The 26,177-nt window shown below is 45.0% G+C and overlaps 1 long non-coding RNA gene across 1 annotated transcript in view; it reads right to left on the reverse strand.

Annotated features, from left to right (window-relative positions):
• Positions 1 to 2,541: 2,541 nt before the first annotated feature.
• Positions 2,542 to 26,177, reverse strand: part of LOC149356125 (uncharacterized) — a 176,692-nt gene continuing 153,056 nt past the window's right edge. The window contains exons 6-10 of the long non-coding RNA XR_016289792.1: positions 20,979 to 21,032; positions 19,088 to 19,105; positions 8,402 to 8,422; positions 5,350 to 5,383; positions 2,542 to 2,648 (exon numbers count right to left, since the gene is read on the reverse strand). This is a non-coding gene — a long non-coding RNA (uncharacterized LOC149356125). The remainder of the gene's footprint in view (positions 2,649 to 5,349; positions 5,384 to 8,401; positions 8,423 to 19,087; positions 19,106 to 20,978; positions 21,033 to 26,177) is intronic.

A 26,177-nucleotide genomic window follows, 5' to 3' on the forward strand; every position in this document is an offset into this window, starting at 1 on the left:
GGCCTGGTAGGTCGGTGGCCTCGAGTTGGAATGCCGCTGCAGAACAGATTTTTCTTCAAATAATAGTGTCTGTGAACGCTTTATGGCTTTGCTGTCTAGCCGCATAGCTCCGCTTGGGTGGATGCCAATGAATAATTACTGCCTTATTACAAATCTATTCTCCCTTCAGGTGTTCACCACACACGTCGGAACAACAACGTTGCCACTTCAAGTTGTTGATCAATCGGTTCGCGCCCTACCGCATGCTAGCAGTCTCGGTTTGGTTAGTCTCTTGAGCGACCGGGCTTGAGGTAGATTTCTGTTTACTATGCGGGGATGGCGTAGATGGTTGTTAGCAATATTGAACAGTTCATAGCTAGCGCCGCTATGCTTTGCAACCTAAAGCGCTGCAAAAGGAAAAGCCGCGTTTCTTGGTATGGCTAATGATATAGAAAATGTACTTAGATTTTCCACAAGATTCAAGTTCTAGGTGATGTCAAACTTTTGAAAATGAGAAGCTTCCTGACGCCACAACTAACGTTGGTCCCAAAATATTAAGGTATTTAAAATGGGCCTGCATGGAACTGAGGAAAATTTAGAGCCCTTTGGGTAATAAAAATGCAAAATTGAAATAGTGTACCGAACCAGTCGCTTTTTTTTAGCGGCGTCGTGTAGAATATGGACTTAGCTTTCCGTTATTTATTACGTTGTTTGTCGAAACAACGAAAAAACTTATCAAGAATGGACATCTACAATAGCACAATTACCCGATGTTGTGCAGGAAGGCTATCAGACAATGCGTCCACATACGAGCACGTCTCTAAACCCCACTCATGAAGAGTATCTCGAATAGAACCTTCCCTAGAGTCGTGAACGTGTTTTAGAGGAAAAAGTGCGGCCGCTATTTTCTTGAGCGCCACGTGGTGTGAAACAGGCGAAGTTGACAGCTGGCCCGAATTTCTTGTAACGTCCCTGACGTGTTTCCATTTTACTTTTATTTTTCTGGAGGTGCTCGACGGACGCAGTAGGGTGGAGAAGTCGCGTGAATGTGACGTTGTGGCGAGCCGGAGCACATGGACGTTAACTTCTGAACAAAGAGGAACATTATTTACTTGCAATAAAAACTATGGTTATTTGATTAATGTGCGAGCATTGTTACAGCTTGTGAACCTAGTGTTAGCCAATTATTTCAGACGTCGCAACACGACGCTGCACCCACTGAAAGGACTGCTGATCAGTTTTTTAAAGCTGCATCTTCCATGAGAAGAGCAGTCTGCTTTAGTTTTTACAAAGCAAAAATAATAATTTTTCTTTTGTAATAAACGCTTTCTTTGTTTAGGGCATTGGAAGTGACCGTAAAGTTATTTAAGCTAGCCCTTATGGTTACTTATATTTCAAAAAATTGTTGTTTTCCTCTTCAGAAAAGTGTTCTTGTGGTGATGTTTCTTGTTAATGAAGTTTTTTTAACGCCGGTCACTCTTATTTGTGTCGTTCTTGAGAAGAAACGCACATCTGTGCGCGTTGGTTGGAATGCAATGTTAAAAATTCATTCCTTGATATCTTAGACAGAGTCTCATAACGTAAAAGCTTCTGTACAAGAACGCAAAAAACTTCTTGCCCTAATGCTCCTGTTGCATCTCTACAAGTTTTTTTATCGCTCTGGCACATCTCTCAGAAAGGTAGGTGCGTTGTCTATAGGATTTTTCAACGGCGGCGAAGGCGCGCCAAATCATGCACGCGAGACACTTTTTAGGCGTATCAGCGTCTCACCGTTTTAAGATCGGCAATCACTAGTACTGAATCTTCAGAGACACTGTCTCTGCATTTACAGTTCTGGCGTCCTGTTCGCGCAGATGTTATCTTAGTTGCACTGCAACATTTTATTACGGAGAAGCTCATGAACCACTATTGGTACTGACAGTTACCGGCGGCCACCAATTTTAGTTTGCTTTCTGAGAAACTCGCTTTGCTACTGCTACTTCCTGTCACCAGCGTCAGTTCTGTATGCAGCTGGTGTGCTTCACCACCCGAAGCCACTCTCAGCAATGCCGGCTCAAGGCACTTCAACTAAAGTGTCTGCAGAGATTGGATAGGCTGAATCGTGAGGAGGAGGAAGAAGTGGAAAGGCAGAGAGGTTAAAGGTTAATCGTGTGCTATAAATATTCTACCGCGCTGAACTTCAGGGACCACAGTGTATTGATCAGTGCGGCGAAGTATGCATCGTAAGAAAAGCATACCCTGTCAGCGCCATTTCATTAACTTGTATACTACTGGTGCTCCAATACAGACTGCATGCTGTAGTCATTGTTGGCAAGCTGATCTGTTCTATGTTCTTAGTTCCATGATTCCTGTATGATTATTTCACAGCTACGAGTGCAGAGTGGTACTCTCGGTGGTTGCTGTTGTACACGTTAGGCGATTGCTTACGTGAGTGTAATGGTTTGGACCGCACCACTATCAAGGCCGACAATCAACCTGCAGTGACGCAACAAGAAGTGAAAAACGATGCCAGTTGTCAGCAATGGACGGTTTGTACAAATAAATTCTTCACCGATTTATTATTCCCAATTACCTTTATTGCATTGAAATATTATGACGGCTTATTACTGTGGAGCCTGGAAGTGTAAAGTGTTTCGTCTGAACATTGATGAGTTTCTTTCTGTATGCACCTGAAAAAGAAAAAAATAACAGGGTGTCAAGCTTGCGGACCAGCAACACGTTAAACTCTTCCGACATAAGCAAAGTTTTATCTCTCAGCATTTAGTTCTCCCTGGCGTAAGAGCGAGGGCTGTAGCAGTTTTACATCGGAGGTATATGTGGCTAAGTCCGAGAACACGTATTTTTGTCCTGCACTTCAAACGCACCTGTGCGCATCGGGCGTTTGTTTGCTTGGCTGTTGTGTGAGTACAAAGATTCACAGAAATGTCCAATTTCTTTGTATCACAAAACAGCCGCCAGAAGGATATATATGCACCTGTTGCTCTAAGTGGAGTACATGCTGGATCATTTAATAATGCAAGACCACACTGTGCTTCTGCGTTGCAACAACACAGAAAGGAACATCACCTACAGACTGGCAGGGAAGAAACGGACAGTTCTTTCAGCATGGAAGAATTCCTTGTCCGTGTAATCTACGAATATGGCCTAAGATAATTCCCGTTTAACGCGAGGAAGAAGCGATTGTAATTCAACTGAACACTTGAACTGGAAGGCTTTTCCATGTTTTAGAAAAAAACGAGTTGAAAGATCACTAGAAATCAAAAAAAGAAAAGTGAATATAAAAAAAATCACTGTCCGCTTCCACATCTTGCATGCTATGCGCAGTCGCGGTTCTGGCCGTGTAGTCCTTTTTAGAAAGCGTCAGCCTAAAATCATAATGCTTCACAGAGGGTCCTTCGTGAAGATATGAGGGTTTACATGCCAACCGGTGCTCCCTAAGTGTCGTCTATGTTAAGTAGCAGATGAAGGTGTGCCAAATATGCAATCTTAGCAAGAACTTTTTCTACTCCCAAGAAGGCAGTGCACGATAAAACGTCAACCTTGCGCGGACATCACATGAAGACAAATTGCAATTTATGCTTACAAACGCTTGTGCATGTGAACTCTTAGCAGTGACGTGGCGCTTTTTGCAGCGTGTCCTTCCCAAAGCTAGATTTGTTACTGCCAGAAAAACTGAATCCTTCTATTATGATTTTTCCTGCTTGTTTCCTTCGCAACGAATACCCGAACATGCTGCAGCGCCTGCCGCATAAGTCTCTGCTTTTTCATCGGTACACGTACACTGCTCCATCAATATAATTTTGATTGTTGGATGAGGAAGATGCGCTATATTAGACACTGTCCAAAGTTCCGACTGATGTGTTTCTTGGGCACAGTGCGGCTATAAGTGTTTCTGGTAAGGCGCATTGATTAGCGAATCCAGGATTTCCTGATGGGAGTCGTGCTGACACCGGCGGGTGGCGCCCAAGTCGCTAAGCGAAATTAGAGCCGAGAATGTAAGCAACGCGAAGGACATTTCTTTTTCAGTGATTTGAACAAAGCTGGTGGTGGAAGTCTTCACAGGGAGATTGCATGTAGCGAAACTTCCTTCGCAAGTTTTAAGCAAAAGAAGAGACATCTGGGCTAGTTGGTACAGTGACGTAATGAGTACACAGCGCTACAGACGAGGACGAAGAGCCGACTGCTCGTCCTGTTTGGTCTTCGTCCTCGCCTTTAGCGCTGTTTATTCATTAAGTTTTAAGCAGTTGCATGGCTGTGCCGCTTGCGTTGATCAGCCGCAGCGAGGATTGATATCCGGTCCAGAGAGACACGAATGCATTGACTGCGTTTGTACAGGCCACCCTCATCGAAACAATAAAGAAAACTTCCAAAACTGATCTTTTAGGACGGGGTTGGCCACTCTCACGTGCTACGACCATAAGCCAATGCGTCCGCATATTCCTCAGTCGTCTCGGCGCAGTCGACTGGTGTGAGTTTTCAACGCGCGAATCCAAAGGTCTTTGGAACAATTCCTAACGGTCGCAAAACAAAATTCTTCCGGGCTAGTTGGTGTGAAATGATGCATTTTTATTATGCGGCTTTTGGTATTTTCAGCGTGTGCTTTTTGTGGCGTTGCTCATATTTCATGTTCGGTTTTAAGACTTCTTTCTCGGTTATCTGTTGGTTTTATTCTGTGTACCCACGAATAAAATGTAACACAGGCTCAGGTCGCTTAGTTTTCAACGGTTTCTGTGCTCCCGCTGACGCCTGCCTAGGTGGCCTTATCCACGATTTTTGCTCTTGTCGCGCTCCCATTTGCCATGCGCATAGCCTTCTATCCTTTCGTCCCCTTACCTCTACCCACTCTATACATTCCCGCTCCGTTTCGCTCTTTTCAATGAAGTTCATAGTCAGCGGTGTGTTCTGTGTGCCTCCCTCCGTCCCAAAGTTCATGCTGGCCCCAAAGATGGCCTCAATTTCGCCATGTGTTTTATTTTCACATAAAAAAGAGCCATTAGTCCTTGCCTCATGCAACGAGCTGGCATAACAAACAAATCGTGCCGCTGGCTCGAAGTTCCTGTGCCCGCTGTGTTCATGAAGTTGACTGCGTAACCGATAGTAGCCCACTGCTTGGCGTGTCAGTGTCCGAAATGCGCCCTAGGTTGAAATACGTCACGGACCAGCCCACAACACTAAAAGCTGGAGTAAAATCGTTTTCCTCATCTGTTGACGGTCCTTTCTTTCTTTGCTGCGAGCAGCGTTAAATATACCTTTATTTCGATGCATATGTGTGATAATTTCTAAGAAAAGTAATGTTTCTGTGGTACTAGAAGGCGTTTGCAAGCTTTTTCGCAAAAAAAGGTTACCCATTAATACAAAGCACGCACATACCTCCTTCAAGCCTTGGGGGCCGCTGTTGCATTCGCTGAAAACAAGAATAGAAAATAAAAATTCGGTCTGTGCTACCAGCTTTTATTAACCTTCCATTGATGAAAAACCAAATAAAAAAACCATCCCCTGTGCTTCTTGGTTTCGAAGACTGCTGGCTTCCTTCCTATGTATATCACAACCTTTTCATCCGCTTGTCCGCTGAACTCTCAAGGTCAGGTTATGAGCAAAGATAATTACCACCGAAACCAGAAAATTGGACAGCCGTCGCTGTAGCTGAGTTAGTAAAGCACTGAACGAATTTCAGAGGCCTCTTATCACACTGATGGCATGTCGTTGTTTTTCGCCGCGGTGGCTCAGTGGTTATGGCGCTCGGCTGCTGACCCGAAAGACGCGGGTTCGATCCCGGCCGCGGCGGTTTAATTTCTTTGGAGGAGAATTTCGAGGCCCGTGTACTGTGCGGTGTCAGTGCGCGTTAAAGAACCCCAGGTGGTCGAAATTTCCGGAGCCCTCCACTACGGCGTCTCTCATAGCCTTAGTCGCTGTGGGACGTTAAACCCCATAAACCAAGCAACCTTCTGGTTTCCGATCAGTTACCTTTAATCGAGAAAATAGTTACACTATTGATCTCCCATTGACCAACACTACGATTGAAAAATATGAACAATCCCCTATGCTTCCTGGTTTCGGTGGCTGCTGACTTCCTTCATACGGCTTCTACGGCACATGGCTCCTGAGGCTTTCACTGAGTACAATACATTCTCATAATAGACGACGGCATTCTCATAATAGACGACATTCTCATAATATATATATATATATATATATATATATATATATATATATATATATATATATATATATATCTACACACACACACACACCGGGTGTCCCAGCTAAATGTAACCAAACTTTTAAAAAAGGCGAAGTGTCCTAGTCCAGTGAAACCAACTGAGGGTTGTTCATAGTCGCGTGGCCTAGTCTTGAGTATTTTTTTCGTTCTTCAAAGTTAATTAATGAGTTAAGTTTAATTAGGTAACTTTTTAATTATTAACTCCAGGAAGAAAGTGTCAAAGTAAAAGTTTTAGATCGCCTCGAAAAACCGCTAGTAGTGCTGTTTCCGTCAAATTACGATTTACGTAGCTTCATTTATTGCCCTTAAAAGAAAGTGTTCACGTGTCCAGATGCTCGCTCACTTCTCTGCCCCAGTGTGCACCCAAAGTCTCATGGAGGAGAGGACTTCAGAAAAAATGGATTTTATTCTTTAAGGCGCATCTTGGGACGTTGAAGTGGCACAGCTGTCATGTGGAAGCTTTTTCTTATTGTGCCAGTTGGGGTTAAAGGCCGGTAAAAAAGCTACTTTATGTAAATATTACTTTGCTGCAAATGTCTCAGTAAGCTGTTTCTCAAAGCGATCTACAACTTTTCCGTTGACACTTTGTTCCTCAAGTCAGTAATTAAAAAGTTAGTTAAATAAGCTTAACTGATTAGTCAACCTTGAGGAACGAAAAAAATACTGCAGACTAGGTCACGTGACTCTAAACAACCCTCATTTGGTTTCAGGCAGCTAGGACACCCCGTGTTTTTTAAAAGCTTGGTTCATTTAGATGGGACACCTGGTGTGTGTGTGTGTGTATACATATATATATATACACACACACACGGCCAGTTTAGTGCTTTTAGTTCACCGATGTGCAAATTTGATCTAATTATATTGCCGAGTACCTCAGTAAATATCTTGTTGGCCATGGACAGTAAGCTGATAGATATATAGTTCTTGAAGTCATTAGCGCCCCCTCTCTTATGGACTGAGATAATATAATTTTTACTGTAGAGCAGTGACGTAATTAAAAGTTTTTGTTCTGTGTTATACACGCTGTTCAGCTCATTAAGGAAAAATAATAAACTATTATTCAAACTGCACTAGTTTAGACGGTTGCAGTTCAAAATCATTTTATGATGGTGGCAGTGCGCCAGCTTAGAAATAGACGGAGTAGAAGTAAACAGCACACACTTCGTCGGTACTGTGCTGTTGTCTCACCGAAGAACACCATCTTATCTTGGGCCACCAAATGTCCAGCTTTAAGATCGAGAATTATTTCGCGAACAGTAATTTCGAGAGTACTGAAGCCCACTGTGTAATGCACAAGAAATTTGAATTCTTTCATGGGAGCAGTGCGATGCAAAAAATACCTAAGAACGGAAAAATGTTGTTCACTGAAGAGGCTTTAACACTTGCGCTACCCAGGTGCGTTATTTATACCAAGACTTATCGGAGGTATTACTGGACGTTCTTTTAGCTAATGCAGCCAATGTTACGTGGCTAATTTTGAGCAGAACACGCAAACCTCTTCAAGTCTCCGGCAATCTGCTGGGTGAAGCTTTACAGGCAGACAGAGCTGCTTTGTAAACTAAACATATCGATACAATTGCATGTCTGGTTGGTTTTGATAACTTATAAGAAAATTTGACACGTCTCCATCCAAAGATCTTTTAGTTTGAAACCCAATATTTCAAAGACGACTCGGCTTCTTCTTCAGTGGTGATGGGGAGCTAGCTTCTTCAAGTATACATGGTGGGGCAGCAAGCCCAACATTGTAACCCCTCCATGTATACATAATGGAGATAGACTCAGTCCCCAGTCACACCAGTCAAAGCTGAGCCATCTTTAAAACAAAAATTGGTTCGAGTCTTGTCACAGTTTATTATAAGAGCTGCCTTAGTAATTCCTCGAGAAAAAGCCTGCTTTAAAAAAGTGGTCGTTAATTTCCCTACGAATGAAAGTGCCTAACTCAGCCCCTTCAGTCTTGACAGTTATGGGGATTCGAATCTTCAGACAAGTTCCCCCACAGACGCAAGAGGACTTGTCCCTGGTGTTCTTTCTTGTCAGCCCTGGTGTCAGCCTTTCTTGAAAGCTACCCTGTAGAAGGGAAGGTTGTGGCGAAGTTATCTGGCACGATTTGTGAGCTACTGCATGCAATTCCACGGTCATTTGTCTTTCTGAAACTCGCTTTGCAAGGAGACACAGTCTACTTGACAGGCAGTTCCGACATACCTGGAGCTGCTTTTGGCGCCACTGTTAGGAATGAAAAAGAAAGAGAAACGTTGTTGGCCTCGCATTCAAATGAGTTTCAATGAAGGCACGCATTTAGAAATTGCAGAATATAATCAGCCTAAAAAGTGGGCTACCGTGGCTGAAGAATGAAGCAAGGTTTCTAGGTTCTAAGGCCCGTTAAATGTCTCTTATTCGTCAGTTCCCTTTTTTCTTCTCTTTGCGGGATTGCCATATCGCACCATCAGAGGCTGACGATATTTATTTATTTATTTGGGAATACTGCACAGTCGCTTGACTCCAAGCATGAGTTGGCACAAAGAGAAAAATACACAACAACAACACATCAACAAAGGCAATATCAATCAAATACGGACAATCAAAGCATGCAATGTTGCAAAAAAAAACAATACAAGAACACAAATAGAACATCAGCCAAGCATTTCCAAGTTTGTAATGAACCGTTAAGCACTCGGACTGTGGACTATATTCTTAGGAAATTTATTCCAAGATCGTCGGTTCCCGGACAAAATGAATACTTAAAGGTATTGTTTATAAGGCTATATAACTCTATCATTTTTCTTTTATCAAAACGCGAGCATGTGCGTAGTGTGGCAGGTAATGAAAATATCATTGTTAATTTGTGTTACTTTCTAATATAAAGATATTTTAATCTGCATTCGGAACGTCTAGCCTTAAGTGTATCAAGACCAAGCTAATCATTTCGGTCGTGCTATCAATGGGTTTCTATGTGTTGCAAATGAATGTAGCCGCAGTTCTTTGAACTTTATCTAATTTTCTAACAGTTTTTTTTTGTATAAGGGTCCGACAGACATGAAGCATAATTCAGACATGGCAGGATAAACGCTTTATGTGCTGCTAATTTCACGTGCGTGGCGGCTTTTTAATGCTTGCGCCGAATAAACAAGAGAGATTTCAAGGCTTTGGTGCAGACTATAAATATGAAGATCCCAACTCTGAGTGTGTGCAATAGTAACTAGGAGATATTTAACAGCCAGTGACTCCTTAAGTACTATGCTATTTACAGAGTAAGAACGTTGCGAAACAGTTCTATTCCTGGTATACGGAGGAGTAAATGATTGTCAGTGATTAAAAATATGTCTGAATTTATGCGCCAACCATATACTTTTTCTTGTTGATCTTGTCCATAGTCGTGGACGGTATCCTTCAGCCCTGTTGTACACAACACAAACTCTCCACAGCCTACCATCAGACTGATGGCTTTATAAAAACGCCTGAATCGAACACTCAGAGATATGTTATCTAAGTGCGTCCCTCCCGACCATTGCGATTGGGACGAAGTTTCGCCTTATATCACATTCGCTTATAATTCGTCCCGCCATGACACTTTATGCTTTTCTCCTTTCTATTTTTGTTCGGCCGCCATCCTCACTTGCCTTTGAACTCACTATTACCGCTCGCTATCGCTACCCCCATGGAGTACGGACAGGATGTCATTACACACGCCGCCATGGCGCGCCAAGTTGCACACGCTCGTCTCTCCGCACCTGAATTCAAGCAGAAGGCTATTTGCGGCCACCAATGTCGGGCCGTCCACTTCTACTCGTTCTCCCTCGCCTTCTTGTGGTGTCCCTCTGGCCGCGTCGAACTGTGAAAAGCTGCTGCCCCGCTACACCGGCTTTACTGAGTCCTCCGCCATGTGACTAACATCCCGAACGAAATTAGTCCTGTCTCTACTGTGACGTCAGCCACCCGCCGTGTGACTATGTCGTTCATGTGGCTCGGCTTAAACCATACCACAGCTCTGACACGTCTCTGGTGGACGAGGAGTACGAAGTGCCTTCGGACGCTGGCCCTAATCTATGGTTTCTTTGCTTTCTCTTGTTCTATATATATCTGCAATGACCTGTTGTAAGTACATATTTCTCCCCGTAACAATATCATATCGAAAACTTGAAAATCGGTGCAGAGACATCGTACAAATATTAAGGCGGAAGCCTTTAATGCCTCATCGTTGTAAGCAGGAGCTGTCGACAGAGAATGTCACGCTTTTCAGTTGGTCGAAACGGTCGTCACGTCACAGTGCGCGAATTTCAACCGGGGCCAATTATACTTAGGCTCCTAACCATGCAACCAATTAAAGGGATCGTATAGTAATGCTCCAAGTAAGTTTGAGTTTAGTTAATTGCTTACTTAACTAATTAGTCTAATTAACCTTTCTAGTCAGACCAGATAAACAAATAAAACCAAGTAAGAAATTGGCCGAGCTTGGGAATCGAACCCCGGTCTCCGGAGTGCGAGTCGAGCACGCTTCCACTCCGCCATGCCAGCACGATGGTTTGGAATGAACAAAGGTGCGTCTAGTGAATACGGTGTCTTCGTTCACTCCCATCTTCCTCCTTTCCCGTTACGGTGAGGTTTAGGTGTCCACCGAGATATGAGAGACACATTCCCTTTCCTCGGAAACCAATTTACCGACGAGCAAGGCGTAATTGTCCGCGTTTCAGATTGGTCCAAATTGTCGTGACGTCACCGCGCGCGAATTTTGACGGGAGTCCACCGAAATATGTGAGACAGTTACTGCGCAACTTCCTTTCCTCAAATACAATTTTCGACTAGTGTCTACTCAGATATGTGAGACAGTTAATGCGTAATTTCCTTTCCTCAAATACAATTTTCATTTTCTTCATTACGGCCCCTCTTTCTTCTTTCACTCACACTTCCTCCCTTCCTGTACGGTGCGGCTCAGGTGTCCACCGAGATGACAGAGAATTACAGCCCCATTTCCTTTCCTCAAAAAGCGTTGCGTTCAAAGGGCAACGCATCGTGCCGAACGGGTGGTGGCGTTCCTTGGACTCCGTGGCAGCGCTACAACACGCTGTCGCGTTCCACTTCTAAACGCGAAGCTTAAGCGTCATTAATTGGCAGTTAATTAATGCACCAACAAAATGTGCAGTGAACAATCACGTAGCAGAATGCAGCACTCAGGCTTTCGCCTTTCAGCACTTTAGCCGCTAAAGTTCCTCGTAATTTTTTAGGCACTCATTTAGCGCGCTATCCAAACTGGTTTTTCCACAGAGCTAAGGTTACTAACGATGCAAATCGTTTTCCTGGTTACTTTCGACGACCCTACCACTAGCACCGCCATCGGCAAAATCACTTTCTTATTGAACACTTATTTGTCGCAATCTGGAATACGCATTCGCGGTTTGGGACTCCCATGAAAATAACCTTTCTACTATACTCGAGTCAGTGCCCAATAGTGCTGCACGATTAATTTTCTCGGCCCGTTCTTATAGCCTAAGCGTCACTTAACTAAAACTTGATGGTCACCCAAGAACCTTAGTTAACAGCCGAAAAACTGCCAGACTCCGTCTTTTTCAGAAGTTCTGCAACCATCCATTCCTTGACCCAATCATCAGCCAAGCCCACCGCGCCTCGAACCACACAAACCACGAGAAGGCCATTCACCCTCCCCCTGCCCGGACATTTGCGTATCTGTTCTGTTCATAAAGCAAGGGACTAGAATGGCCTTCCAGATGGCATAGTGAACCAACTCTGCTTGTCATCCCTCAGATCGTCCATCGAAAGAATCAACTGCGTATTGTGCCCCCTCATGTAAAACCCTTTCAATGGGGCCCTCGAGGCTCTTATAAATAAATAAATAAAAAAGCGGCGTCCGCCGTTCGCCGCAAGGCAATGAGAAGAACCTCTCACTCTACTCTTGTACTGCAATTAGTGTACAAGAGCTAGTCCTACTGTTACAACCTGCGCCCGTTGAGTCCCAAGACGGTGGGTGCAGGGCAATTGTCTTCATTAGCCCAATCTAATCTCTGTTATAACCTGCGCCCCCTCCTCTGTTGTGAGGTTATGAAAAGCAAAAAGCCGTGCTTATTCTTTGAAAAGAGAAAGGTAAAAGAACAAGAGTTCCTGCTCTTTGTATAGGTGGCGTAGCCGGCCCAGTTAGGAAGCCCACTTCTCGACTGGTGTGCACAGGCCAGGCGCACACAAGTGTGCACGCCGTCCGAGGACCGGCAATCTTGTGCTCGAAGCGCCGAGCAGGAGAGGCGCAGTGAGGCTTCGACACCACAACATCAGAAGCAAGTTACAGAAACCCCAGGCAAATCCACGTGTCAATGCGTGTCAGCCGCTGTCGTTCACGGCACATTTTGAGTAATCGTCTGCAGTTTGTTTCTAGAAACTGTTTGGAAATCGTAGTCATACTTATGAAGTAAAGCTCCAATAGCAACAATGTTTTCCGAAGCGCAAGAAAATAAAAATACCGGTTATTTAAATTTTTGTGGGTGAAGTTCAAATAGGTGGTAAAAGGGTAGTTCATGCAGATATGTAATTTCGGAAGTAAAGTGCATTAATATTCAAGAAGGTGGGGGGGGGAAGCATATTTCAAAAATAAAAGTATGACTTTGATACTGAATTTCTTTCTTGTAGTATGTAGTAAGTTAGGCGTGGAACGTCCTGATCGCTTCTGTTATTTAACTAGCCCTTTTGTAGCATTTCCTTTTATTTTTGTCTTTGTTCAACCTTGTGTCCATTCTCGTTTCGTTTTTTCCATTAAAGCAGTTGCCCTTTTATAGTGGTGGCAATTTTTAGCAACAAAAACCGTGAAAGAATTTTTTCTGTTAGTAACAGCGCCCGAATCGCATTGTACCTACTGTAAACGAGCAATTTTACCTGCTCATAAATGGAAATGAGGAGTTATTGTGTGCGCGCTCGTAGAAATGCGTATTGTCTTCATTATGCACTAATGACTGTGTTGAATGTGACTTGGATTCGATGCTCTGAGATGTCCAGTTGACAGTCGGAAAATGAGATCCTTACTAGGATGGAACTGCGCAGAACAAGCATGGCCGAGGTCCCTTCGAGCGACGGCGTACGCCAATGTGACCGACTGGGGCTATTTAATGCCATAACCAACGAAGAGTCAAGGTGTCATCTTCGCCTTTAACCTGTAAAAACGTCGCTGTCCGACGAGCTAGATGACGACCTACGTCTGCGGTGACTACTCGGCTGTCCACAACTGCGCTGAGTCGATGGAGGCGCCGCCCCGCAGGAGCAGAGGTTTAAAGGAAAGAGTCGACTGAGACCAGTGCGTTGCACCTCCCCTGACCACTATGAGTCTTTGCATAAGGGACGTCTGTGATGCGCCCTGCAAAAGCGAGGGCTCGCTTCTACAAAGACTGCAGTCGATCATGCTTATATTCAGGAATAGTTCCTCCATCGCTATATCATGACGGATGTCGCGGGATGGGGCTTACACGGCGGACAGTTTCCAATAGCGGATAGGCCGCCTTTCGAAACTGTACCTGGCAACGTTTAACGCTAGAACATTAACCACTGAGGCTAGTCCAGCAGTGCTGTTAGAGGAACTACCGGGTATTAAATGGATGTCATAGGGCTTAGTGAGGTGAGGAGGACACATTAGGCGCAAACAGTTCTAAGGTGTTAACACGTGCTGTGCTATCGCGGATTAGCGGACAGACGACTAGGTGTGAGATTCTTCATTAATCAGGGTATAGCTGGCAACATCGAGGACTTGTATAATGCTGACTGACGAGACGGTGGCTCTTACCGCAATTAGGTTTAATAAAAGGTACAAACTGAGAGTTTCACAGGCCTACGAGCACACATCAAGCTATGATGACTAGATCGTAGAAAGCTTCTGTGACACGTGAAGGTCGGCAATGAGCAAAAAAAAAAAATTGAGGGGGCACTCTGGAGATCTAAAGTGCGATGAGGCGAAAGCCTTTCCCCCAACGCTCTCCAGCGTCCTTATGCTAGGCAAGGAGAACTGCATATGCGTTGGCAGGAAGTCGCCGGAGCATAGTGGTTAGCACGCTCGGGTATGGAACGGAAGGGCGGTGGTTCGATTCTCGCCGTGCACAAGATTCGAAGATTTTTTTTTCCTAGACTTTCACTTCAGTTGTAACAGATGGACGGACGGGCAGAGTCATGGCTGCGAGAATGATCCTCTAAAGTCTTTCGCCTTAATAAAGACATCGTATGTTTTACCGGTGGTCGACTAAAGTGCCAAAGTAAGGGAGAATCAGCTTGCAGACCAGGCAGTACGGGACTATAGCACAGGCTCTAGGAATAGCACAGGGCAGTTGTTAGTACACTTTGCAGAAAAATATAATTTACGGGTCATGAATACCTTCTTCCTGAAACGACAAAACAGGAAACTGTCGTGGAACAGCCCCCATGGCAAGACAAAAGATGAAGCAGACGAATTACTATGTGCTCACTCTAGCATCCTGCAGGATGCGATTTTCCTTTGAAAAGTGCGTTGTGGCGGCAACAGGATGGTAAAGAATCGTGTAAGCGAAGACTTGAAGAGGGAACGCATGAAAGCAGAGAAGCGGAAGCCCATTAACGGGTTACTGGTTAGAAGGAAAGCAGATGAATTCAGGATATCGCTGCAGAACCGACATTTGGCTTTAAATGACGACAACGACCTTATTGTTCAAACAATGAACGATAATCTCACCACTATCATTACGGAATGCGCAGTAGAAGTGGGCGGTAGGTTGGTCCGACACGATAGCGGCAAGCTAGTCAAGGAGACCAAAGATCTGATTAAGTAGTGCCAAAGGATGAATTTATCAAACACTACAGACAGAATAGAACTGGCAGAGGTATCAAAGTCAATGAATAAGCGCAAGGTAGCCGGCATAACGACGGGAATCCAGCATGCCCTTAAGAAAGGAGGTGGTTTGAAAGCGGTGAAGAGGCAGCTAGGCGTAGTGAAAAACCAGATGTAAGAGACAAAAAGGGCAATGTCATTAGGAGTAAGGATAAGATAGTTAAAGTAGCCGGAGAGTTCTACACAATTCTGTACAGTAGTAAATGTTATCAGGACGTTAGTGAGAGAAGTAGTAGCGCACCGCACTGGGACATTCACAAAGAGCAAGTGGGTAAGCAAAAAAAGGTTTAAGAACAATGAAAAGGGCGAAAGCAGCTTGTGTGGATGGAGTAACCGCAGATCTGCTGAAGGACGGAGGAGAGATTGTGCTTGAAAACTAGCCACCCTGTATACATAATGCCTTATGACCTCGAGCGTACCAGAAGCTTGGAACAACGCTAATAACATCTAAATCCATAAGAAAGGAGACTCAAGGACTTCAATAATTACAGGCCGATCAGCTTACTTCCCGTTGCCTGTGAGGTACTTACCAAGTTAACCGCTAATAGAGTCAAGACAACCTCAGACTTCAATCAAGGAAATGATCAGACAGGCTTTCGGAAGGCGTACTTGACGATAGATCAAGCTCACTCTGTCAGGTGATAGAGAAATGGGCACAATATACCCAACCCTTATATATGGCCTTTAGAAATTGTGGAAAAGCATTTGACTAAGTCAGAACTTCAGAATTCGTGAAGGAATCGCGTAATCAGGGTGCTGAAGAAATACGAAAAATACTGGACGATATCTATAGCGACAGCACAACTATCATAGCCCTTCATAAAGTCAGCAGTAAAATTCCGGTAATGAAGGGCGTTAGGGAGGGAGACACGGTCTCGCCAATGCTATAAACCACCTGCTTACAGGAGGTGCTCCCATGCCTGGATTGGGAACAATTGAGGATAAGAGTTAACGGAAAATATCTAAGTAAGTTGCGATTCCCTGATGACAATGTCTTGCTAAGTCACTCAGGAGATAAACTGCAAAGAACGACCAATGTGTTACAAAGGCAGAGCAGAACGGTGATTCTAGAAATTCTGGCAAAAGTCTGGCAAGGAAACAGCGGTTCACAATTGGTAGCGAGCTTCTGGAAGTCGTAAGGGAATATGTCTATACTTAGGGCAGGTAGTGACCGCACATCTGTATTACGAGATTGAAATAAGAAGAAGAATAAGAACAGCGTGGCGCGCAATTCTAGGTTATCTCAGATCACAGATGGGATTTTACCAATATCTCTCAAGAGAAAAGCATATAACAGCTGTATCTTGCTGGTACTTAGGTATGGGAAGAAAGGTGGAGGCTAGCGAAAACGATTCAGCTGAATGAAAGCAGAGCGAGCTATGGAAAGAAAAATGACATACGTTAAGACACAGGGAGAGTGGGTCAGGGATAAAACACGGGTTAATGACATCCTCGTCGAAATCGAGGGGAAGAAATGGGCTTGGGCAGGGCATGTAATTCCAAGAGATGAAAAGCGCAGCAGGGGGTGGCAGAAAGTTAGGTGGGCGAACGACAGTAAGAAGTATGCGAGGATAGGGTGGCCGCAGCTGGCACAGGACGAGGTTAATGGGAGATGCCTTTGTTCTGCAGTGGGCGTGGTCAGGCTGATGACGATGGCAATTTTTCTTTCGAAGCGCACTTAGTGCGCACCTTGCGCAGTGTAAAATGCTTATAAAATGGCATAGAGTGCGGAATATCAATGCACTCATAACGTCGTTTCTAAAACTTGTTTTCAAAGGCCTTGCACTCGGTGCAACGATAAGCAAGTGAAAAAACACCTTGTGATCACATGAGCCGTGCTTAGTTCACCTCCCTCGAAGTGCTTGATGGGACGCCCAAGTGATGATAAACCCTCACTGACTGTAGGTAACCTAGTGAAACTGGAGGCGTGCCTAGCGGTGAGTGTTACGTCTTGATAACATTAGTTGTTTCATCTGACGGGGCCACTACAGCTCCCAGAATCCCGAGTTTCGCCCAACTAGGGCATCCTGCATAGCACCCATAGCCTTATTTACGCCTGCATTGCAGCGCGTGCCATAGGGCTCCACGTTACAAATCATGCCGCCTTTCCTGTAGTAGGCAAAAAAATTTCTTAGAGCAACAATGAGCAGCTGGGGCGAGAACCCGCGGAAGTTTTTTTTCAAAGGCAAGCGTGTGAGCGATCTGTGTATGGCCTTGTATCGGAAAGAACGCAGTTTGGTTTCTGAACTTCGCAGAAGTCATGATTTCGCAGGTATGAGGCTGTAAAATGAGTTTACTCCCGAATAAAATTGAGCTGCGAGTCTGCACTGGTTCTGTTCCCGTCTTGTCCTTGTTTGTTCTATGCATTTCTTAATGATGTCCGGCAGACTCGTCTTAGCAGCGTGAGAATTTTATCAAAGTGCAGTGGGGATTTGAGGGTGAATACTTCCTAGTTGGTTACGTGGTGCAGGTGCCACTCTCAGTGGACAGAGGATATTTAGGGCACTGGCGGTGTAGGTTTTGTTCAAGAGGGAAGGTGATAAACCACAGGTTTGTTTAATTACTGTTACCTTACTCAGCTCCCCAATGGCTCTAGGGCGTAGTGCACATATGAAAAAGAATGTTTAACTGATTGTATTACTAGACCTATCGTACGTTCAGGCACTCCCTAGTAAGCATCGGAAGTTTTGTCATAAATGAACAAACTCAAATAGCATTTTCCTTTGGGGCTAAGGGCATAGAAACTCCACTGCATAATCTTTAGGTTCTTGTTTTCAGCAAAATGTAGTATGGGAAGGGGTGCTTCCGTGACAATTGCTTATTTTAATATTATTCTCAACTATTCATTGGTGCTTGTTCTATCATTTGTTGCTTCTAATTCTTAGATTCCTTTTGATCATTCTGCGTTGCTCGCAGTTATGTTCTATCATGATTTGGCTGTTTCGCCCTAGTTTGCCCTACCCTTATTCTGTTATCAGTGAACCGCAGAAATCTTCGCTATCAAAGGTAAAACTTGTTTAATTTTAAGGCTGCTGGTTTGGTCATTGGTAACACTGGTAAATATTGGTAACATTTGCTCGTCGGTGTTTTGCTGGGAACAAATTGCTCCCTATGTGTGCAAGTTGTTTTATTGCATAGTGTATAGCGCATATATACGTCATTAATACTTATTCATCCTCTAATATTATTATCGGGCCTGAGCTCAGCCTTACAGTTGTGGTATGTGATGTGTAGCGTTTCAATTCACGAAGCGACCTTTGAGCTGTGGGGTACGCTGTTGCCAAGGGCTCCTGAATGACTTAGAGTACTGGAAGATCTTTAACTCGCACTCGCGTCTCACAGCACAATTGCCTTTTTTGCATTTGTCCTGGACCGCAGTTGCGGCCGGCGAAGCCGGAATTCAAACCCGCGCCCTTGGAATCAAAGGCGAACGTAAAAGCCATTAAGCCATCGCGACTGATGGTCTCACACTTGCGGATTGCCTAATTATGTCTAACGTTATTGAAACGCCTAAGAATACTAATTAACTAAATCACCTGATCTGTTTCCGCTCGAAGCATGCACGACTGTATTGCGGAAGGATAAAAAGTTTGAAGCAGCCTCTGCAGGCACTAAAATCTGGCATGAGATTAAAGGCTAGCATGCAAACAAATAATTTTTTGGATTTTTCTATACCGAGTTTCTAATTTATAATTGGCTGGTACTCATTACGAGTGTAAGGAAAATAATAATATGACCTATGTACTTATCGACGTCACATGTATCAACTACGCTGCTTGTAATACGCCAGATAAAGCTATGCAGCACTATCAAAATGTTTTGCATAAAACAGGCAGCCAAATGCTCTTGACGAAGCATATTTAAGGGCAGCCAAAAAGATAACTTCTGACTTCCTTACAGCGTGCGTTATGCAAAAAATAAAAATGCAGGTTCTGCACATATAGGAGAAACAATTCGTGATTTTTTATACATAGTTGCACTTGTTTCCTACCATTGGTACAGTTACCGGAAGATAAAAACAAAAAACAAAATACAAGCACACTGACCTGACACCGTTCCGTTTACTGCAGAAGAAAACACAGAAAAGCAAAAATACACAATCAGATGTGTGTCAATATGGCAAGCAGTTCTGGACAAGCATTCATGTCGTTTTTCTCAAGGTGGTCAAGTAGTGCACAAAATTGTTTTGGAGCTATGATTTTTTTTGCCTGAAAAAGAAAAGCACGATTTAGAAACAGAAAAATAAAACGTGAAAAAAACTCAACAAACCATTGGGCGTCAGTGTGGCGCGCTAAAGTGCATACTTACCGCATATAGACGAAGCAATAAACGCCATCTATACAATTCTCGACCACCACGGTTATTAAATCTATGAATTCACAGTAATGGGAACGAAGACGTGTTCTTGGAGAAAAATACAATAAATAATTATTAATTTACCCTTACAAACAGCCGCGTTATGAAGACGGCTCTAGTTAGCGGTACCTGGCCAGAGATTAGGGGGCCAATTTATTTTTTTTTTTCAGATATCAACTGGGCACCTCCGCTGTTGATTCAGGAGCCGGCAAACGGCATTCCTTACTTCACACAGGGCAGTGCTAAGCGGTAGAGGGCCAAATAATGATTGAAGGATAGATGAAAATGCGTCGCGATTTGTAGCATCTCATTCTTTTGCTTCTCCCACGCCCTGAATTTAGCTCCACTATTGGTCGCTGGCTCACCAACATTCTGGTGCCTTACAGATCGTCGAATGTGGCTCAGCCGAGCTATCAAACGGCAATTAGGGCTAGAGATTAAATCGAGAAAAACCAGTCTTAAAATGCAGTCCCTGCCCGTTCAGCTGCTTCGAACTGCTGGCTACGATCAGAGAGAAAGCAAAATCTGCATTTTATAGCAAGCAATGGGAAGCGTCGCAATCTAGCCACCTGTGCGGAATGCAAGTCACCGTGCGATCATGTAACACTGCGCACAAAGACAGCGTATTGGCGGGTTTTGACGCTACAAGGTAAGGACATAAATTATCCTTTATTAAGGTGAAAGATAGCAACATTCATGCCCAGGTATGATGCACTCTCAGTAATTTGTGAAACATACTTGCGCGGAATGGGGGCGTCTACTCAGAAATCTGGCTTGGACTCTCCCAAAGAGTGACGCGCAAAGGATGTGGTCCTGAGGCTTCCTGACGGCAGTGGCTGCTAAACTTTCACCGTGCGAGTGCTGAGCAGAAAGCATTACTGGCATGCTATTATCGATATGACGGAGGGCCCAGTTACAGGACACCTGTGCAAGTTTCCTTGACGTATTCTCGAATGCTAGAGGTGCTAGAGTGCTAATGCTAGAGTGAATGCTAGAATGCTAGAGTGAACTTTACCGAAGAGCTATCTGAACGCCGAAGTCTTTACGATAACCACATCTGGCTACAAGTGAAAACTTCACTAGCAAATTTGAAACAAAAAATCAGAATTTTTAGAAACCAGATTCCAACTTGCGTTTGTAGGCAAAGTGTTTTGGTATTGGTTGAATAACTTTTGAGGAAGCGGTCAGCTGAACTCAAGTAAAAGTTTTAGAGCTGCGGCGTGTGAGAGGTTTAAAAAATCCAAGCTCCACGCTGCTCACAGCTCATGTTTGGTTCAGAAGACAGAAATCTTTGGTATTTTTTCGCGCAACGCACCACTTCAGCGAACTCTCGCAAGCGACGATGACTACGCCTGCTGTATGCCGGAGTGCGTTATTACGGCTCTCTAAGATTTCCTGCACGACGCAATGAGTTGCACTGACTGGAAAGCTCACTTGCGGTGTGTGCACACCCCGGAGAGTGGTTGCTTTTTCTAGGCTGCATTGTAAGATTCATCTGCAGCAGACGAAATACAAAGCAAGGAAGCGTTCCTCGAGCCTCGAGCCAGCGACATAAGACCGCGTGCGAAGGGACTGGCTTACCTGCTGCGCGCGGCGCTGTGCCGTTCGTGGCTGCTGCAGCTGCTGGAACAAGTCCTGCAAAACATTTACCCCAAGTTCTTGTGTTTCGTTCTCTCTCTTCTTAGAATACGGCAAACAGAATTGCTTCATGCACAGAAAGAGGGCTATAATTTGCGCAACGGAGGGTGGAGCCCCGTGTGTTCGTAGCGCAAATAAAAACAACAAAATAAAGAAAGAAAACGGGGTAGTAAAGTTTGGAGCAAATAAGAGCATTCTTTATGCGCTTTTGGAAAGCCCGGAAATACGTTATTCTTGCATTCCACCAGTTAACTTGTGCGAAAAAAAAGGCGAAATGTCGTTAATTTAATTTGGCATAATTTTCGTGCACGTGCAGTCGGAATTTTTTGGGTACGGCTGCGGAATGTAAGAAAATATAATTGTGCGCCCCGGTCAACAACTTCGCTGCAAAGTCTTGTAGGATGAGTGCATAATGCTCTCACTGGAACGAATTCCAGCTGATTAACGAGGCAAAAGAGCAATAACCCTTTTTTTTTTCTGCGCGCCCACGTGCCGCAAAACTCAGCTTTAGGCAAGAATAGAGAGCAGTAGGATGCAAAACATGTGGTGTTTGCACTCATGAGAATCTAGAGACGTTAATCGCGCAATGAAAGAAGCAACAGTGGACTGCAGCTGAAGAAGAGTACACCAGTGTTTGTGGGCCTTGAGAAGAAATATCCAGAAAGAACAGGATAATCACGCAGAAAAATTAACCAACCGCAGATAATAATTCCAATTTTTAGGAAACAGCGCGAAGTCAAGAGATTAGGCGCGTCTAAAAGGATCGGTACAACTTTGAAGCTATTGAGGATTTATGCTTGGCTTGACGTAGTTGGCATTTTCTCGTTAAATTTTCGATGTTGATAGGCACGCATACCGTAACGAAGTTGTCTTACAAAATAATATAATTGACTGATGAAAAACTGCAACGAGAAGAAATGTAGCGCGGGTGCGCTAGGAAAGCCGTTGGTTGTCATTGTAAACTCGAGGCTTGGTTTGTAAATTGCTTCTAGGTGAATTAATAAGAACGAGGTCAGAGCCTGTAGGCAAGTGCACACAGGTGTCTAATTACTAAGAAATAATTCTTATTACTACGAAATTTTAAGTCACGTATATGTTTGAGATCATAATTTCGTGATCTGGATCATGTAACAAGAGGGCGGAGCCTTTTGGGTACAAACGCATTGCGAGTAACAAGTATATACAGGAAAACCATTTAAGTACGCTAAGAATAAAAAGGGCGCCTAATATTGAACTATTGCCAAAAGGTACGTTGGTGTATAAATGACACGAAAAATGTCCATTATTAAAGATGCCTTCATTCCTATTTCAAAACAAGCAACATTAGATCCTGTTTCTAAGAGTAGATGTAAGCATGAAATGCATTCCAGGAAAGGCGCAATATTGGAAAGGCGCAATATATATTGTCGGTTTTCAGCAGCATTAGCAAATATTCGCCGCCCAGAACCAAAGAATGAACAATAACGAAGACAATTTCCTACACATACCAAAACAGGATGTCAGAACACCCAGCCCCACATATGCCGATGGTCGAGCGATCTAAGGCATGCGTCTCCAAACTGCGGCGCGCGGGCAGCACCCAGGCCGCGGAGTCGTTCCGACCGGCCTGCGGAGGGGCACAACCCTCTAATGGCGCCCGGCTTCTGGAGAGCTTGCTTTCGCACATGCATCAGGTCGGAGCTCTTATGAATGATGCTTTCCGACACGTACTTGACCATGCTTGCCGAGCATGTTCTGTCTTCCGGCGTGAGTCGTTATATGCAGCCCACCTCAAGATGTCGCGTGGATGAAGCCCGTCGAAGGTGACCGACCGAAGCACCAACGAGAGAAAGAGGAGATAAGAAATGTAAGGGCGACGACGATGGGAGAAAGAAGCGAAGAAATGTGTTTGGTTTTAATTTTATGGGGTTTAACGTCCCGAAGCAACTAAGGCCATGAGGGACGCCGTAGTGAAGGGCTCCGGAAATTTCGACCACCTGGGGTTCTTTAACCTGCACTGACATCGCACAGCACACGGGCCTCTGGAATTTCGCCTCCATCGAAATTCGACCGCTGTGGCCGGGATCAAACCCGCATCTTTCGGGCCAGTAGCCGAGTGCCATAACTGCTGAGCTACCGCAGCGGCGGAATAAATGGGGGAAAAATCGTGGGACGCTGTTGCTGCCAGAGGCATTGAAAGAAGAGATAAAACAGCTATGCCGCCCGCCGCTCGCTATCGAAGATTCGAAAGCCATCGGCCACGAGAGCCGGCTTAATCGTTTCTGTGTTTGTCTACAAGCGGCTGCAGCTCCAAACGAAGTGCTTGGTGAGAAACAGCTGAGCAAAAGATTGCCCCTGCTGGTGGCTAGAGTAACGAAATAACAAACCGAAAAACCAAAGCGCGCGAATAGAGCAGAAGCTCCCCTTTAATTACCCATCTATTAGTTACCTGAAGTGAAAGATAAAAATATAAATTAGAGAGGGAAACCCAGCTAGCACAGGTTTGCCAGGCTTGAGGCGATGAAAAAAATTAAAAGAACGCAAGTCGCCCTCATGCTTCCGAGGCTCACCGTCGCCAAGACCCAGTTGTGCTCGCCGCCCAGCCAGCAGCCGATCGACAGAACGGCGATCGGCCGTCAAGGAACGGCGGCCGACGAAGTCCTCACAGCCGCTAGAGTGGCACCGGCAGACACCACACAGCGGACGAACCTTCAACTTCCAGAACTCTCATCTCAGACGAGTTTCGTGTTAGGACAGCGCAGGAGTGAGAGCGCAGGAAGCGTCTGCGCGAAGCAACCGCCGTTTCATGCCTTGTTTAAATGGCCCGTTGCGTAGTTTAGGCAATACTTTTTCAGCACAGCATTCTTTTATCTCCCGTTGTCGGCGCGCCGCGAGTGACCTTCAAGCGACGAAGGAGGGAGGAAACACGGGGGACATAGTAGCGCTACAGAGGAGGGAGAACACGGCGGCGAAACCAAGAGAGAACAAGGAGGCGAACATAAACGAACTTTGACGAAATTTTCAGTCACCAATTAATGCTTACGCACTGCGCTGCCGCTGAAGCAGCGCATGCATCCACAACAGCGCCCTCCTTGTCCCGTGGTGGGCGAAGCAAGCGCTTGGCCCGAAGCATGGCACGCTCTCTCCTGCAGCCCGAGCGCCGCACTGACAGTCTTGGTGACTTGTGATCCAAGCGAGAGCATCACACGTGTTGCTTAATCCGCGCTGGCATTCAGGCACTCTTATTTCGTGCGGAACCATGGCGCCATCCTTCGGCGCGGTGTAGAACCCGCTGGAAGCAGTGAGGGCGCTGGAAGGTACTGGTCCTGGACGTTGCCCCCTGCCACCCGAGCGACGCTGAGTACGGATGGTTGTGTATGGCCGAGGTGAGATATAGCCTTTTGAACGAAGTTCAGTCCCTACAATGTGCTACGCCGGTATACTGAAAAGCATTTCATGCTTGCGTCTTCTCTCGACCACGAGAAAGAGTCGGTTTTTAGCTTCATCATTCGCAGAGACCGCGCCTGCACCCGTAACCCGAGCGCCGTCAGTGCCTAACGGTTGATTCCTGCCTCATTGGTCCTTAGTGAGGACGAGAAAGAGTGCGGTCTTCTCTGAAGACGAGTGCGATTATAAACAATTTCATGATAGGCGTCAAGTATAGTTGGCAAACATGCGGTCTTCCTCAGGAGCCAACAGCATTATGACTGAATGCAAGGACTCAACTTCGTCCACGCTCACCACCGTAGGTGAGTATAACGCTTGCAAATGAGCACCGCGTTAGCAGCGCAGAAAAAATGTGGCCTGCGTCAAGCGTTTTTTCGGGCGATTCATCGTGAACAGTGTCTCGGGGCTATGTTAGGTCACCTTCGGGCTCATTTTTGCCGAAAACTTTTTACCTGACAAAAGAGGAAAGACCGCAGAGAGCATATTATTTTGCTATTAGTTTCTTACTTATGTTCATTTATATATGTCCTGGCGGTGGTCGCTTTGACGAGTTCCCAATGTGGCCCTCAGCCCAAAACGTTGGGAGACCGCTGGTCTAAGGAATCGGTAAACGAAGACGACCTGATTACGGCTCCGCTGCCTGCAATTCTGCTCGCGGGAACGTTGTAGAGCTTTTTCTGCAGCTACCTTTATGGCTGAAAAGTTTAGAAGTTTTCAGATAGCTTAGCCTTTATTTCTGCCGTCATGTTTGGCCTTCTTCGACATTAATTTCGGAGCCGTGTCCAGACGACTTTAGCTCCATAGTAGGGCAGAGAGCATTTCCTGCTTAAAAAACAACTTGCCGCCTACTCCATACTGAACAATTCTCTACAAAAGCTTTTTTAGGGAGAAACCGTTTATGAACCAAATATTTTCATATAACGTAAGATTTCATTATAACAATCAATATATCCGCAGATCACCCGGCGGCAGTCATTTTTTTTTCTCTCTTAGCGTCTTTTCTATCGTCGAAAGCGTTCGCAATTGGTTTTCTATGCCATTCTTAACAGTTCGATCTGATCAATGGAAAGACTTTAAAAGAAAAATTTTGCTACATATCATTGCCTTCAATAATTCCATAGCAGTATCTCCATTTTCAATTCTCAAAATTTTTGCCCGAGAACATTCGACGTGCGAGAAACAGCACTTTATTAATGGCGAGGCAGGTTCAGTTACACTCTAAGTATTATGTGTGCATAGTAGATTACGCGGCTCAGCGCAGCACGATCAAAAATGTTTGGGCATCCGCCTCATACCCGACCGGTGCGGGGTTTTATCCGTGGTTCCACCGGGGAGTATAATGCCGAACCACATCTCATAGGCGCCCTCCAGCACAAGAGCCCAAAAATGCATCCCGTGACAGGACGCACTTCCGTCGGCCGTAGCGCTGCCTAGCGATTGTGAATTGTGTGAAGCGACTGTAGAGAAGTTTTGGGTTTGTTTTCACGCCGGGATTGGACTCAAGTATGTCGTTTGGGTTGTCGTCACGTGACAAGACGGCGATGCGTAGTCGTTATTTTTTCTTCTCATAGGCATACGTGCCGTTTTCGAGATGAACCCAGACCTTGGTTTTTTTTTCTGCGTGCAGCTGCGTGCATTGTCGGCTCCGTAATCGGGAAGCGCATGCCTTGGCTGCCCGTGCTAAGGCGGTGCAAAAATCCCAGTAATGCTGCTTCT

This window comes from Amblyomma mixtum, chromosome 3, assembly GCF_055824585.1.
Source record: "Amblyomma mixtum isolate Tamu chromosome 3, ASM5582458v1, whole genome shotgun sequence".
Classification (NCBI taxonomy): domain Eukaryota; kingdom Metazoa; phylum Arthropoda; class Arachnida; order Ixodida; family Ixodidae; genus Amblyomma; species Amblyomma mixtum.